The sequence below is a fragment of the Thalia democratica genome, chromosome 6 (assembly GCF_965202585.1).
Source record: "Thalia democratica chromosome 6, ktThaDemo2.hap1.1, whole genome shotgun sequence".
Lineage (NCBI taxonomy): Eukaryota > Metazoa > Chordata > Thaliacea > Salpida > Salpidae > Thalia > Thalia democratica.
The window spans coordinates 19898471-19916367 of NC_139170.1; positions in this window are offsets into that span (position 1 = coordinate 19898471).

Here is a 17897-nt window from a genome sequence, read left to right on the forward strand (position 1 = left end):
TATTAAAAAACAACTAAAACAACAAAATACAAATTAACTGTTAATGTTGATTGCATGCATATCAAAATATTTAAATTGAGTTCAAATGTATGTAGCTTTATTTTTTATTCTTTTTAGCAAAACGTTTGTTTTTTTGTTCGCTATCAAAATAAATTATTTTTACAACAGAAATGGATTTATTTTTTAACACGTTAAAAATATTGTTCAAACCTTTATTACGAAATAATTAATAATAAAATACATAACTATTATTTTTAAACTTGTATTGTATTCACATAACAAAGAACTTAAATCTTAAAAATTACAATTATTAAAATATTTTGATTCGAATCCAGATTTAAAAATGAGATTCAAGTCTGGATACGATCAAATCCTATTTTCAAAACAAGATTCGGATTTGCTAGATCACTATCTAAATTTAAAAATTGTATGCAGAGTAAAAATATATTTAAATTGGTAGTTTTTATTTGCGATTATGAAGAAAAAATAAGCTAATCTATTTAATTTAGATTGTAAAAATATAGATGATAGTTCATTCTGAGTTTAGCATAAGCACTTTAGTTAAAAACATTGTGCAGTTATTTCAAATCTAAACTTATACAGATAAATTTCAAGATCTAGTATTATTTAAAACTCTTTTTTTTCAAATTTAATTTAATGCCACTTTTAAAAATTAATTACTAATAGTCTACATAAACTAAAATGTATGTACAGCTTTAAATTTAAATATATTTTAATTTTACTATTGTAAAAACATTGATGCTTTGTTGTTAACAGTTGAAATAAAAATTATGTTATAATTTTTTCTTGGAAAGTTACAATCAACTTAAAAAATTCTTTAAGAAATTTGTATAAGTTTTTTGTTTGTTTTAGTTTATGTAGTTTGCTAAATTTTATTTTCATAGCAGTTTTAATTAAGCTTAATCGTATTTTATGCCAAAAAAACATCAAACTACACTAACTATACTTTTTTTTACAAATTATTTAGTAAATAATCTACTGTGCTTAACAAATACAATTTAATTAATCCTCGGGTAGTTTCTAAAAGGTTTAAAACCGTTTCTGTAAAGGACAATAATAAATTTTTTCCAAAAATAATAGTTTCAGAAGTATTAACCCCTCTAAGTTGTACATGGGTTATGGTGTAACAAAAACTTCACGCAATATTAAAACTAAAAGAACTAAAACGGCTCTTTTTCAATAGTAAGTTATCTAAAAAACAGAATTCTTCTACTAGGTTGTAGAATGTAGATAAACATAAATATTTTTTTTTAAACTCCTAAATTACAAAATTTATCACATGTTTTATCTATTGCTAGTAAAAGCAAAAACAACACATTTTAAAGAACTCATATTAAATGCCAGCAATCCTTTTCGGGATATTATCAAACCTGAAAGTAATTTTTTTATGAAATAGTAGCTTTGTTGTAGATTTTAAAGCTCAATAAAAAAAATTACACCAGAAACTTTTTTACACTAGCTAAAAAAAGTTTTTACATAGATTACAATCCTACTAGTTCAGTATCTTTGAGTATCAGCTTTTTTAAAAAAAAGTAGGATGTTATATGATTAGAGGTATATTAGTAATAATACTTTGTAACTTAAAAAAAAAAGTTCTACTTTAAAAAATACTTCATTATAGTTAGATACCGTTTTTAAACTATAGTTTATAATAAGTTTGATGAGCCCTTTTCTAATCACTGTATAGTTTTATAAGTAACAGTAATAGATAACATATATTTAAAAATTGTTTGTTTGTTTCATATAAGTTGATTTTAGTAAAGCGACTGATCAACTTTTTTTTTTATAAAGCTAATGAAAAAGTTTATCACTAAAATTGTAGTATATTTACAAATTAGATAATGTAATATTTATAATTATGTTACATTAAAACTAAGTATAAACTGTTTTTTAAAGTATAAATTTTTTACTAAAAAAAAAATTAAATTCTAAGTTTATACAAAGTTTTTTTTTCTTTCAAACTGCATACAAAAGCACTAATCAATTTTCAACCTCAATCAATGACTAAAGTTTCACATTACTTTATATAACACTATTTATTTTGTTTAATTGATATTAAAAAAAATATATCATGAATAGATTTTTCATTCTGTTTATATTTTATTTTTTTTTTTATTAGTTTATTTTAATTCTTGTAAGCTGATTTTTTTTACTTATTATTTCATTAGTTTTTTTAATTCTTGTTAGCTAATTTTTTTTGTAAAACTGAAACAAATGCTTTTTGTAAGTATTGTTTTTTTTTCAAGAAGATTAGTTTTTATGCAATGAGTAGTAAGAATTATCTCTTTATAAATTCATAAAGTTTTCCTTTTATATATCTTTTTGTTTCATACCTCTAAACTTTACAAATAATGTTTACTTATTTAGACAGGGTTGGTATAACTATTTTTTTGAAACTTATATATTATTGTGTGACTTAAGTATTTTATATTTACGTAGTTATTTTCTTTACGTAAGGTACGTAATTTACTATAACAACTAAATACAGGAAATCTACAAAACTTATTTCGTTAAAGGCTCCCCGTCGGGATACTATATTTCTATAATGAATAGTGGTTTATTGAACAAAAACGAAAAATTGCTCAAAATATTTTGATTCAAGGACCTGGATACGAAAAAATACCTCTCGGTCATCGAGTTGCATACCCAACTTATTCAAAATTATAATGAATATAGCTATAATATAAAGCTACAAAAAAAAAAAACTTTACAGTCAAAATTTAAACTCTAAAACGAAAACCTGTATGAAAAATCAAACTATTAAACTTTACAACATTAAATACTTTAAAAAAAAATATATGTCAAAGGAAATAAAATAACTTTTATACACACATATATCTAACATTCAAACAACAAAAGACACACAACAGAACTAGCGAATTACATATGGAACTTAAAAGATAACAATACAGACTACAAAATTAAATGGGAAATATTAAACAGGACAAAATTAAAATTCAATACTAAATTCGGCTGCAAACTTTGTAACTTAGAAAAAATAGAAATCGAAAAATCAGATAAGAACATAACACTAAACAAGAAAAGCGAAAGACAAAACATATGCATCCATTATCAAAAATACTTTTTTAATAAAATTAAAACCAATTAAAAATTAAAACAAAATAAAATCGAAGCGGCAAACACGAGTATTTTATAACATTTTTCCCAACAGTGTAAAAGATTTTTTCTAATAGCTTAAAACATTTTTCCAAAATAACCTATTTAAACTTTCCTAAAAAGCATAAAACAACATTCACAGCGTATTTCAAATCCAGCTAATCGTACAATAAACTGTACCATTACTACGTCACAATTATTATAAAAATATTAAAATCGAAATTTTGGTTCACTATTATAATAAACTGTAACTTACTGACGATCACATGAAATTTTACATTTTAATGTGTGAAACAGCTGTTTAAATTATAGTTTTTATATAACTATATAAATAAATATATCTAACATTATATAAACATAAAATACATATTGAACTCTACGTCAAAAGGTAAAGTTTCTATCTGAAATGTTTTTAATTTTAAAACTTATCAATAATTTTAGCAAATAATTTAACTTTTTTTATAAGTTAAACAAAAGAAAAAAAAAATGCTAAACAAATTTGAATTTTTTTTTATGTATGTTTAAGAGTTTAGACTCTACTATCAACTTATTTAAACTAAGATATTTATTTAAACAAGTTTAAACTTAGTTTAAAACAAACAATAAATATTTAAAATAAAGCTGCAATATTCAAAATAAAAATAGTAAATCAAAGCTATATCCAAAAATTTTATTTTTGCTTTATCTAGATAAAAAGTATAAAATAAATATATCCTTTTAATTAAAACTATAGTTTTTTATAATCTTTAATAAATGTCTTAATATAAAGTTTAACTATACCAAAACAATAATGTAAACAACCACAAAAAAAAACACTTAAAGTAGTAAATAAGTTTTTAAAAAATAAAAAAGAAAAGTAATAATGATATTAAAAAATTAATAATCATAAAATAACTCAACCTATTATTATTTTTTTATTTTATAAGTGATTTCAGCTCATGATAAAAATATTTTACTTTCTTTGTTTTCTAGCAAAAATATATTTCCACACTAATAATTTTATTTACACAGATAAAATGTAGACTATCAAATTGTTTACTAATACACTAACAAACTACAAACAACAAAAAAATTAATATATATATGTATATATTAAAGGTTTTATATAAAAGTTCTGGTCGATAGTGCTCGACAAATTAAATTGGAGCTAAATATTTATCTAGTTATAAAAAAACTATAATTTATACAGCTGTTTCACAGATGAAATGTAAAATTTCATGTGATCGTCAGTAAGTTACAGTTTATTATAATAGTGAACCAAAATTTCGATTTTAAAATTTTTATAGTAATTGTGACGTAGTAATGGTACAGTTTATTGTACGATTAGCTGAATTTGAAATACGCTGTGAATGTTGTTTTATGCTTTTTAGGAAAGTTTGAAAAGGTTATTTTGGAAAAATGTTTTAAGCTATTAGAAAAAAATCTTTTAGACTGTTGGGAAAAATGTTATAAAATACTCGTGTTTGCCGCTTCGATTTTATTTTGTTTTAATACTTAGTTGGTTTTTATTTTCTTAAAAAGTATTTTTGATAATAGATGCATATGTTTTGTCTTTCGCTTTTCTTGTTTAGTGTTACGTTCTTATCTGATTTTTCAATTTCTATTTTTTCTAAGTTACAAAGTTTGCAGCCGAATTTAGTATTGAATTTTAATTTTGTCCTGTTTAATATTTCCCGTTTAATTTTGTAGTCCATATTGTTATCTTTTAAGTTCCATATGTGGTTCGCTAATTCTGTTGTGTGTCTTTTGTTAATATTGTTGAATGATGATTTGTGGTTTCTGTATCTTTGTTTGAAGGTATTTCCTGTGGATCCAATATACTGCTTTGTTGTTTTATTTGATGTTACTGTTGCTTTATAAATTATATTTGACACTAGGCATTCGTTATTTAAAGGGTAAGGTTCTTTACGGCAATTACAAAGTTTATCTTTTATGGTGCTTTTATCGTCTATATTGCTTTTGTTTAATATTTTGTTGTTGTGAGCTATTATTTTACTTCTGAAATTATTTGTGCAACTGTAAGATATTTTAATTGTGTTTCAATTGAATATTTTATGGAATGGGTGGTTTTCGTCAAATGATGTGGCAACCAGGTTTAAGAATTGTTTGCCTATTTTTGAGCTACATTTAGACTAAATGGTGGGTTGAAATATATTATGTCTCTTTTTCTTTGTTTTTTATTTCGTTCTGGTAAAGTAGTCTTATCGTATTTTAAGGTGTTTTTATAATTGGCCGAATTTAATGCTTTTTGGTATTCATTTTTTACATTGTTAAAGGATTCTTCGTTATCAGATAGTTTTATTAGTCTTCTGTTTATTGTTTTGGGTAGTTGTTTTAGTATTTTTTGGGGGTGATTGGAGTTGTAGTTTACGTATAAAATTGGTGAGTTTGGTTTGTTGTATGGTTGGTAACTTGAGTTTGATATGTTGAAGGATACATCTAAGAAATCTGTTTGGAATAATCCGGATTCTATTGTTATTTTAAAGCCGTTTTGTTTGAATAATTTAATTAAAGATTTAGCAGTGTTTTCAGCTGATCTCGGTGATTTGCTTCTTGTTATCCCTAGTCCGTCATCTCTATATAATCCGAATTCTTTATCTATAAAAATCTTACTTTTTTGATTTCTTTTAGTAAAAATAACCCTATTAAATCGCAGATTTCTGCCCCGTTAAATGATCCCATACTTACATTAAATAATTGGTCGGAATTAGTTTTTTCCCAGGTTTGGTTTTTATGTGTTAGAATTGTTTTACAAGAGTGTATTATTAAATTCATTTCTTTGTCTGTTATTGGGGTAAAATTTTTCAGCGAATTCTAGTGCTTTAATTAAATTATTTTTGGTTATACTAGGGTAAAATTTAGTGATATCGAATTTTATGAATCTGTAGTTTTTGTTCAGTTATTAGTGATTAAGAATATAAAACAGATAAAAATTTAGAATGCCTCGTTTAAAATTTCAAACAAGCAACAGCTTTGTCATGTATTTATACTATTCCTTGCTGGTTTTTTTTTATTTTAAGTTATGTGATTTTAAGTAGTTATTAGGCATGAGCAGAAACATCATCAATTTATAATTTAATGTTACTTCATGAGTTATACTTTAATTAATTAATTTTACTATAAGTATTTTTTAAAATTTATTTTCTCTAACTAAATGTTTTTTTCATTAAGTTTTCAGAGTAGAATTTACTGATTAACCTTTTAAACAAAAACAACAGTTTAAATTAAACGATATAAAACAAAGAGGTATGTGTTATGAAACAACTTCCTATTTCTTTTAAAAATGTTTGCTTATAAAAACTAACTATTTTTTAACGAGTTTTATTTATGAAATAATTAAGTGAAGATTTATTTTTAATTAATAAGTAAAGATTTAAAAGAAGAACTAAATATTTGAGCTAATAAATAACACAACTTAAAAAAATCTAGTATAAGCAATTAAAAGTTAATTAAGCAGCATATTTTATTGTTTTTTTTTTGGATTTAAAAAAAAAATGTCTTAAATATTTTTTATATTTTAATTCATCCCCAGAGTCTTTCTTGGTAAATTCTTCTGACCTTTCTTTTCGGTATCTAAAAGTTTAAATATACAAATTAAAACTATGTTACTTAGAAGTATTAATTAATATAAACAAGTGTTAATAAAAATTTGTTACAAAGTTTATTAATGAACTGTTTCATAACTACATACAAAAGGTTATATTGCAACAAAAACTGTTTCAGTTTTTGATAAACATTTACAAAATTCTAGTATTTATACTCGATCAACTTAAGTATTTTAAAGCAAAGCGTTTTTAATATAAAGATAAGTTTAACTTATTTATAGTGAATAATTAGTTATATACTTTACATTTGAATAAACAGAATAAAAAATGCAAAAAAAAGCATTTTTGTTTATAACAGCTAATATAAATGTAAAAAATGCAACACAAAAAACTTAAACTAAGTTTAAATGTTGATATTGGTATAGATATCTGGTAAATTACTCATCATATCGGGTATACATAAAGGTTTTTATTTGACTAAGGGACTTTTACAAAAATACTCACCTTGACAACTCCTTCTTTGAATTTTTTTACAGTAATTTGTTTCTTTTTTTGCAATTCTTGTATATTTTGTTTGTGTATTTTTTTCTCCATCTTTAATTTTCTTATTTCGTTTTCTTGTTTTTCAAGCTTTTGCTTTAAAAGCTGTTTTTTATTATTAAAGCGTTTCAATTGCAGTCGTTGCTAAGTTTAAGTTAAAGCTTAAAACTTTCAGACCATCACTAAAAAGTATGTTGACAAGCCAAATATTAAAATTTCTGATACTCATTGCACTTGTACGACTTAAAACTTAAAATAGTTTGTATTTGTTTCTTTTTTAATTAGCTGATAAATATTAGCTTACCTTTTCCTTCTTGTCTTTTTCTAAGTCTTCTATAAGTTTAAAAACAGCCTGTTGATAAAAATAAAATAAATAGATAAATATAAATTATGTTCATACAAAATTTTGTAAAAGGTAGTTTATACCAGCTTAAATATAGTTAAATATAGCACATATTTTTTATTGGAGTACATAAAACATTAGAGAAATTATAGTTAAAAATATATTCACCTTGACAACTCCTTCTTTAAACTTTTTTTCTTTTTTATGCTGCTCACCCTAAATTATTTTATAAGTTAATGATCTCTTTAAAACATTGTAGTTAAGAACTTTAAACTAAAGTATAAGCAAAAGTTTACTTTTACAATTACTAGTAATAATAAACTTTTAGATTTAATTTAGTTACAGTAATGTCGCATTATTATGATTATAAATATGTTAAGCTATGTTTTTAGTTTACTTTACTTACGTTTGCCAAAATTGTTAAGTATTCAAAAGTTAATTGTAATTTTTACAACTTTTTAAGGACAAAATAGAGTTAAATATTTGAACAAATAATAAAAATACACTAAGACTTACATCTGCGTGTCTTTTTTTGTACTCATACATCCATTTTTCTTTTTCTCGTTTCATACGCTAAAAAAGTATATTCTTTAAGTTTCAAAACTAACAGCTTAATGTAACACACTTTTCACAATAATTTTATTTTCGAAAGCGTGAAATACTTTTTTTTGAAATATAGAAACATTTAACATTTGGATACTTTTTATAAACGATAAAAAATAAAACTAAATCTAATATTAAACTAATTTATCAAAGTATATAAGAATAAATACAAACCTCATCAGCTTTAACTCTTTCTATCTCTCTCATATGATCATACTTAACTTCATCAAAATTTGACGTAAGCTCTTTTACTTCTTCTTTGAAAGTATCCATCGCCCATTTGGCTCTCTAAAAAAAAAAGTTTACAGCTTATCAAACAGCAAACATTAGCTTAACGATAAATTTAGATATTGGTTTTGACTAACTGGAAACTAACTTTACACTAAACACAGTTCTGTAACTTAAGTTTAGTTGATTTTTTTTTTTAATACTTTAAATAACATTAGTAAACAAAACATTTAAAACAAATGACATGCTGGCTATCGAATAATGTTTCAATGATAATTTTGGAAACTTTGTTAGTGTAAGTTTGTTGTTTAAACTGCTCGCAAAAATTGAAGTTTGTTTGTTACACAACACCATATTTAACTGTTTAAGTTTTTTTATATAAGTAAAATTTTTTATAAATCAATTTTGTTTTGAATTTTTTCAATGTAATATTTTCATTACTAACGATAATTCTCTCATCTCTTTTCTTTATTTCATGTATTAGAACTGCTTTTTCATAATCCCTTTCTATCAGTTTCTGTTTTAAATACTTAAGTAAAGCTGTTACTTAAGTGCAAGTACAAAATCTTTAAAAACGTAAAAATTTTTTTAGTTTCATACAAATAATAAACTGTTTATTTTTTGACGTGCATATGTCATTTTGACAACACTTAAACACTTACAGATTTTAGTTCCTCGAATGTCCAAGATGAATAATCAACCTAAACGTTGAATAAGAGTTTAGTGTTAGCTTCTTCTTAGATAAATATTGAACTTTTTTTAATTATCTACACACTTTAATAAGTTGAGCTGCTATGTTAATTAAAATAAGGCGTAGTTTATAAGTTTTTTAATAATAGTCTTAAAGTGCTACAATACACTATTTAAAGCTAACTTAAGTTTTTTTATCACTTATTTAAACATTAGAATTCAAGAAACATATCCTTTAGATATTAAAGAAGTAGTTATCCATTTTAATAGTTTTTTACAAAACTTAAAAGTTTATTTTTTATTTAAGTTAGACAATGAGAATTACTTTTAGTTAAGCTCTTCAGTGTTATATTTTAGCAAATAAATATGTAAGCAAATAAGAGGTACATATTTAAAGAAGCAATAAAATTATTTAACATAGAAAACCTAGTAATGTAGTTATTTGAAAATTTAGTAGAAAATCTACTTTTTTATAAATTTTATGTAATTATTTGTCTCTTCATTTATATACTTAATTGCTTACTTTTAGCTAGTTTTACTACAATAAATACTAAAGAGCTTGGCAAAAAGTACTTATGTTTGTTTGACAAAAAAACTATAATATCTCTACGTCAAATGTACTAAAAAGAAACAGAATTGCTAAATCCATGAAAAATTAAATTCATCGAAAGAGCTTTTAAGTCGTTCTCTTTTAACTCTTTTAAGAGTCGCGAGTGTGTAATTTAATTCTAATTAAACTGTTAATTATACCGTATAACATGCAGATACAGTATAATAGTTTAGAAATTTAACTAATTCATAAGTAATTTAGATAATAAATCTAATGAATGTAAATGATAAATATAAATGGTTAACAAACAATTGAAAAGAACTGTCTTAGTTATTTTAAGTAAAAACACTGGGCAAGAAATTCTTCGTACATTAAAAAATTAATATTACTATTTTCTTGGTAGTTATGTTAAACTTTATATTTATTAGAATGTATTAGAAGTTAAAAAAAAACTGGCATATATGGTTGCTGGTCAAGAATTTAATTAAATATCATATAATGTGTAAGGACTCTAATTTTAAACTGTTAGAATATTTTTATCTCAATAATTTTACTTTTCTTTTGATGATTTAGGACTAAAGTTATGATTTTTTAAAATAGAGTTAAGCTGTTTTAAAACACATAATAAAATAATAAATTACTTTAACAACTCAAAACATTTTTTGTTTAATATTCTTATAAATGTTAAAAACAGTTACACTTACAGAAACTATCTTTTTACTGAAACTACAAACAAAAAAAGTTTTCTTATAGCACTAAATCAAAAGAGTTTGTTCTTACTTTTCCAGTTATGTAATCTCCAAATGACTTGTCTTTATTTAGTGCTGGTTTTAACTGTATAGATAAATACATTAGATAATGTTTAAAACTTCTTTTAACATACTTTTATTAAATTTTCAAAGTTTAGTGTGTATTTTGAACATGCTATAACACATTTTAAATAATTTCTTAGTTTGTTTTTTAGATTGGCAAGTGTTTTTTTAGTAAATCAGTTTTATTATATTACGTAAAGTACAATAACAAAACAGAGTTATCTAACTAGAAATTTCAAAGAAGAACTTTATAACATTAAGTGACATTTTCTAAAGAAACAAATGATTTCTTTTTAGGACTTAAATTAAAAAATCTAATAAAACACTCAGGCATATATTTATTTTTACTAATTTTATAACTATAGTCTGAAAACTTAAAAAAATTGATTAACAATTACGACATTAAATTTATGTTTATAATGCTTTAGAGACTAACTTTTAAATGTACTTTTATTGAAGAAATATCTTCCTCAAAGTCTTCTGAATATGTATAGCTTCTATTTATCTTGTTTTTAGTCTAAAATAATCTTTAGTAAAATACAAGAAAAATACTTATTGTAAAATAAGTTTGAAACAAGTTTTTTAAATAAAACTTTTGTAGATGACTTATCAGAAGAAGTATCTTCTTCAAAGTACAGCCTACTTATTAGTGTCTTAGTTTTTAATATCTTATTCGTACTGTTTATCAATTTTTACTCTGTGTATAAAATATTTTATAAAGCTTAACTTGTTTGTTTTTGTGTGAAACTAAAACGTTAAGGTTGTAATTTTTAGTAGTGCTGAAAATGAATTATGAGAAATTAGTCTAAAAATGTTAATCATTAAATAAGTAAGTATTTTTTTAATAACATGAAACTTCAACTACTTTTCGTCGTTGTTGTTCGTTTTTTAAGAAATTGTTTCCGTATTTGTCAACCTCACTACCGGAACATGCTCTACTTTTAGCATTTTCCTTTCTTGCTAAGTTGTTATTCTACAAAATTATAGTTTTTGAACAATATTATAGATTTGTACATTAATCAAGCTTTAAACTTAATAAATACCTTTTTTTCGGTTGTGCATCGATTATGTTTATTTTTCACAGACTTTGTAGAACTTCTTTCAGAAGAAGAACTTACATCCGTAGAAGAATTTGTATTATTAGGATCATTCTGTTCGTTTAATATTTCATTTGGTACTATGCGTTAATTTATTATTAATACTGGTTTATTTATACACAGTTTGTATAAACCCTTTACAAAAGTAATAAACGCCTAAATCAGTAAAGCGTTAGGCTAAGTAATTCAAGCTGTTCTTTAATCTAATTAACTAGTTTTTGACATGTATCCGACTATTTTAATATTTTATAAGTTATTAATCGTTATGCTTATCTATACATTTATAAAAAGTAGTAGTAGTTGACTTTTTTTTTAATTACGCTTTTGAAAACTATATTTTTTATTTAACGCTTACTGCTTAGCTTAAATAAACTTGTTGGCAAAACTAATATAAAAGTTAAAATATTTTCGATCAAACGAAAGTTTAATTGTATTTAGTACATATTTTTGAAACCACACTATTTTCTGGTAAAGCTTTATTGTAAACTGTTTTAGTCTTTGTACAAATAAAGTGTTATATAAGGACTGTCATAAGTTAATTAGAAAGTTTTTTCATAGTCTTCAATTGCTTATAATATATTTATAAAATGACTCTGGTATTTTTGGCAGGATTAAAAAACCAACAATCTAAAACATCAAAGTTTTTTGTAGATCATAATCGTTCTTAAATGTTTTGCCTTTATTAACTTGGATTGGAATCTTATAAACTGACTTTTTTTAAGTATTTGAAATACAAAAAATGCAATAAACATTTTTTTGCAAAATGTGTTTTATTTTGTTTAAAATATTATGGTTTGAGATAAAATATTTTTTAAACTATACTTATAAATGTGTTTACGTTTTATTATAGGTAGATTAGTACGTGTTTCTATAATATTTTAATTTTGAAATATTGTGTTATGCTTTTGTAGTTTTCACACTGAAAAAAAAAAAAAGCTATAACATAAACTATAAAAACTTTTTGTGTATCTTGATTGTTCTATGAAGTTATATTTTTACAAACTTATTTTATTTTTTGTATGTAAAATAAATTGCTTTGATTTACGAAAAAAAAACATTTTACGAAGTTATGAAAAATAAACGCGTTTGTTAGTCAGGAATCGTGTATTATTATTTTTTACATATAAATATAGTAAAATATATTTTTTAACTAACATAAGTCTCTTTTTTTGGTTTTTGTTGTTTAAGTTCGTTCTTTAACAAACTTTTTGTGTGTTTGTCAACCTCATTACTATTGCGTGTTCTACCTTTTGTATTTTCCTTTTTTACTAAGCTTTTTTTCTACGAAATTATAGTTGTAATAGAGTATTATGTATTTGTATACTTATCACGTTTATAATTTAACTAATAAATACCTCATTTATAGTTGTGCATCGGTTATATTTGTTTTTCACAGACTTTTTGGAACTTCTTTCGGAGAGAGAACTTACATCCGTAGAAGAGTTTCTTTTTGATTTGCATTTACTAGAGCTTTTCTTTATATTTAGATATCGATTTTTACTATGTTTTTTAGTTTTATATATACTTACACTATTTTTGTGAATGGAGCTATATAAACTTTATGAAATATATACTATCATATATACTTACACATGTCTAAATTAACTTCAATGACTATAACACAGCAAACTTAAAACACTTCAAGCTGTATTGAGCATCGATAAGATAAGTTTAAACTTTTAACTAGTTTTAATTGAGTTAAATAAAAGTTCATCAAACTTTTCTTTCAAAATTTAGTTTTTTAATTTTTTTTAATTCAAAAAACTAACTATTGAGTATTGATATATTTTGTTAAAATTACGCTTATAAAAACTATTATTCTCGATCTTATCATTAATACTTATATTAAACATTAAAGATGGTAATATAAGTTAGAATGCTTTTGATACAATGAGTTTTGATTACTGATCTTAAACAGAAATGATTATGTTAATTAGTTATATAATTTTTATATTTTATTAAATAATCTATAGTTAGGTTATTCGATAGTATATTCTAGTTTTACTAACTTATGACTATAAATTCTATTCTACTTCGCTTTAATTAAAAACTTTAAACGTTTTCATCAACAACTACAACTAGTTAAATTTATGTTTATTCTACTTTAGACTAACTTTTGAAAGTCTTTTTGTTGAAGAAATATCTTCCTCGAAGTCTTCTGAATATGTATAGCTTGTATTTGTCTTTTTTTTATTCTAAATTTTTTTTAGTAAAATAAGACAAATAAAAGTTTATTAAAGTTTTGAACAATTTTTGAAAGAAAACTTTTGTAGATTACTTATCAGAAGAAGTATCTTTTTCAAAGTTTGCAGAGTACAGCCTATTTACTAATTCCTTTTTGTTCAACATTTTAAACACTGATTAAAACTTTTAACCTATGTATAAAATGTTAAATAACGCTTGATTTGTTTGTTGTTTTGTGAAACTTAAGTAATAAAGGTTGTTTTTTTTAGCAGTGTTAAAAATGAATTTCTAGAAAAAAGGATTATAAGTTAGCTCATAATTGTGAAACATAATTTTTTATTCAATGAATAAAGCAATTAGGTTTTCTAAACTAACATAAGTCTCTTTTTTTGGTGTTGGTTGTTTAAGTTCGTTCTTTAACAATTTTTTTGCGTGTTTGTCAACCTCACTACCATTGCATGTTTTATTTTTACTTTTTTCCTTTTTTGTATAAAATTGCTCCTTTTTTATTAAGCTTTTTTTCTGCGAATTTATAGTTGTAATAGAATATTATATCTTTGTACATTTATCACGTTTAAAACTTAACTAACAGATACCTCTTTAACAGTGGTGCATCGACTATATTTATTTTTTACAGACTTTGTGGAACTTCTTTCAGAGAGAGAACTTACATCCGTAGAAGAGTTTCTTTTTATTTCGCTTTTACTAGTGCCTTTCTGTAGATTTAGATACCGATTTTTACTTAGTTTTTTGAGTTTTATGTATACTTACACTATTTTGTAAATAAAGCTATATAAACTTTTTGAAAACATGTATACATGTTTAAATCATTTTCAATGAATATAACACAGCGAAATTAAAACACTTCAAGCTGTATTGAGCATCGAAAAGATAAGTTTAAACTTTTAACTAGTTTTAATTGAGTTTAACAAAAGTTCATTAAATTTTTCTTTTCTTCATTTCTTTTTTTAATTTTTTTTAGTTCAAAACAATCACTATTGAGTAGTGATATATTTTATTAAAATTACGCTTATAAAAACTATTATTCTTTATCTTATCTTACTACTTATATAAAACATTAAAGATGGTAATATAAGTTAGAATGCTTTTGATATAATGAGTTTTGATTACTCATCTTAAACAGTAATGATTATGTTGATTAGTTATATAATTTTTATATTTTATTAAATAATCTATAGTTAGGTTACTCGATATAATATTCTAGTTTTACTAACTTATGATTATAGATTTTATTCTTCTTCGCTTTAGTTAAAAACTTTAAACGTTTTCATCAACAACTACAACTAGTTAAATTTATGTTTATTCTACTTTAGACTAACTTTTGAAAGTCTTTTTGTTGAAGAAATATCTTCCTCGAAGTCTTCTGAATATGTATAGCTTGTATTTGTCTTTTTTTTATTCTAAATTTTTTTTAGTAAAATAAGACAAATAAAAATTTATTAAAGTTTTGAACAATTTTTGAAAGAAAACTTTTGTAGATTACTTATCAGAAGAAGTATCTTTTTCAAAGTCTGCAGAGTACAGCCTATTTACCAATTCCTTAATGTTCAACATTTTAAACACTGATTAAAACTTTTAACCTATGTATAAAATGTTTAATAACGTTTGATTTGTTTGTTGTTTTGTAAAACTTAAATAGTAAAGGTTGTTTTTTTAGCAGTGTTAAAAATGAATTTCTAGAAAAAAGGATCATAAGTTAGCTCACAATTGTGAAATATAATTTTTTATTCAATAAATAAACCAAATAAGATTTTCTAAACTAACATAAGTCTCTTTTTTTGGTGTTGGTTGTTTAAGTTCGTTCTTTAACAATTTTTTTGCGTGTTTGTCAACCTCACTACCATTGCATGTTTTATTTTTACTTTTTTCCTTTTTTGTATAAAATTGCTCCTTTTTTATTAAGCTTTTTTTCTGCGAATTTATAGTTGTAATAGAATATTATATCTTTGTACGTTTATCACGTTTAAAACTTAACTAATAAGTACCTCATTTATAGTAGTGCATCGACTATATTTATTTTTCACAGACTTTGTGGAACTTCTTTCAGAGAGAGAACTTACATCCGTAGAAGAGTTTCTTTTTATTTCGCTTTTACTAGTGCCTTTCTTTATAGTTAGATATCGATTTTTACTATGTTTTTTTTAGTTTTATGTATACTTACTTAATTTTTGTAAACCATAATGGATTTTTATAAAGTTTTTGCATATGTGCTGTGCATACATGTCTAAATTAAAGCCAATATAATATAATACAGCGAAGTAAAAAAATATATAGCTGTATTGAAGATAGAAAAGACAAGTTTAAACTTATACAACTTTAAGTTTTAATTGAACTTATTAAAGCTAAAATATTTTTGCTTTAATCTCTTTATCAAAGCCAAAATTAGTTTTTGTCTTATATTTTTTAAACTACGCTTATAAAAGCAACTTTTTTTTAACTCATTGCTCATCTTATACAACAATGATGATATTGAGTATGTAAATGTTTTTAATACATTGAGTTTACTGTTTTTAAAAAATAATCTAGTTTTAATTAATGAAGTTTTGAAAATAGTACTGTGTATGTGATAATGTTGTAATTTAAGTTTTATAGTCATTATACAAAAAAAAACAGTTTATCAAATTCATTATAGGTATATTAAATTATTTATAATTTTTTAAACAAAAATAAGTTACAGCAAATGAAATGAATTAAACAGTTTTATGTTTTATTAGTCTAGCAAAAAAAAATTCTAAACTAACACAAGTCTTATCCTTTTGTAAACTTTCTTTTGTGACTTTTTGAGAACATTTTTTAGCTTTACTCGCTGTTTGATTGGAATGCTCCTTTTTGGTTAAGCTTTTGCTCTATATGTTTATAGTTTTGACTGAGGATGTTTATTTATACATTAATTTTAACTAAAAAACTATAGATTTTTCACTTTTTGAGTTCAAAAATAAAGCAGCTTAGCTAATTTCCTATATAAATTTATGATTGGTTGAAAAGTATTACTAGTACAAATTGTTCTATCTATTTACCTTTTTTTAAATTTAAATATGATTTAAGTAAATCTTTGCACGTCTTGTATTAAAAACTTTGTTTAATTTAGAAGTTTTCGTTCATTAAAAGTAAGTATTTTTTAATAAACTCAGAAGGGTTACTCTGAATTCATCTGAAATGAAAAATTTACAAAACTAACAGATCTATTGTAATGTTTTTTTTTACAATTAATTTATGACTTTTTGTAGTAATTTACAACTGAATGCAAAAAAATCTTTATTAATCTATAAAACTTTATCATAGTTGCTATAGTTTATTAAATAAAGGTTAATAGAAAAAAATTTCGAATAGTTAAATTAAATGTTTTTTTTCAAGGTTTTACTTAACGTTGAGTTTTTAAGAGCCCCTGACAAGTTTTAAAAACTACTTGATTTTTTTTAAGCGTTCTACAATTTTGTTATTGATTTTTATCTTAGTAAACGTGTTTTATAAATAAACACGAATTTCATGAAAGCAATTTCAGTTCTTCTAATCTAGGGGTGGGCAACGTACGGCCCGCGGGCCGGATTCGGCCCCCGGAGTCAAAATGACCGGCCTCTAAACTTTTTTTTTAATTTAAATGGAATCCGGCCCGCGAGTGGATGATCCGGCCCGCTAGGCATTTTCAAAATTTATATGAAATCCTACAAGCCAATGTAAATATTACAAACTGTAAGACTTTATCCTGAAAACGTTTTTTAAAATAACTTTTAATTTTTGTGGTAATAAAAACATTCTTTTGTTATAGTATCTTGTTCTGTTTCAAGTCAGTTAAATTAATTCTTTCTCAAATTATCCAAAAAAAAATTGTTTGCTGAACTAATTTTGATGATCTTACCTACCATAATTATTTTCATTAAAAATGACGTGTAAAAAATTGCTGTCTTTCCCAGATGTGTAGTGAGTTGTTCTTATAAATGTTAAGAAAAGTAATTTTTAATAACATTGACACTCGTTAACTTTAAGTATGATTTGTTTAGGAAATTTATTTGTGTATGTTTGTAATAACAGTTTACAATCTAACAAAACTTGAATGAATCTTTATAAGTTTTTTTTAATTAAAAGATAGTAGTTTAATATTGTAATGTTAGTAAATTTGTGAATAATATTATTAATGTAGCCTCGAGC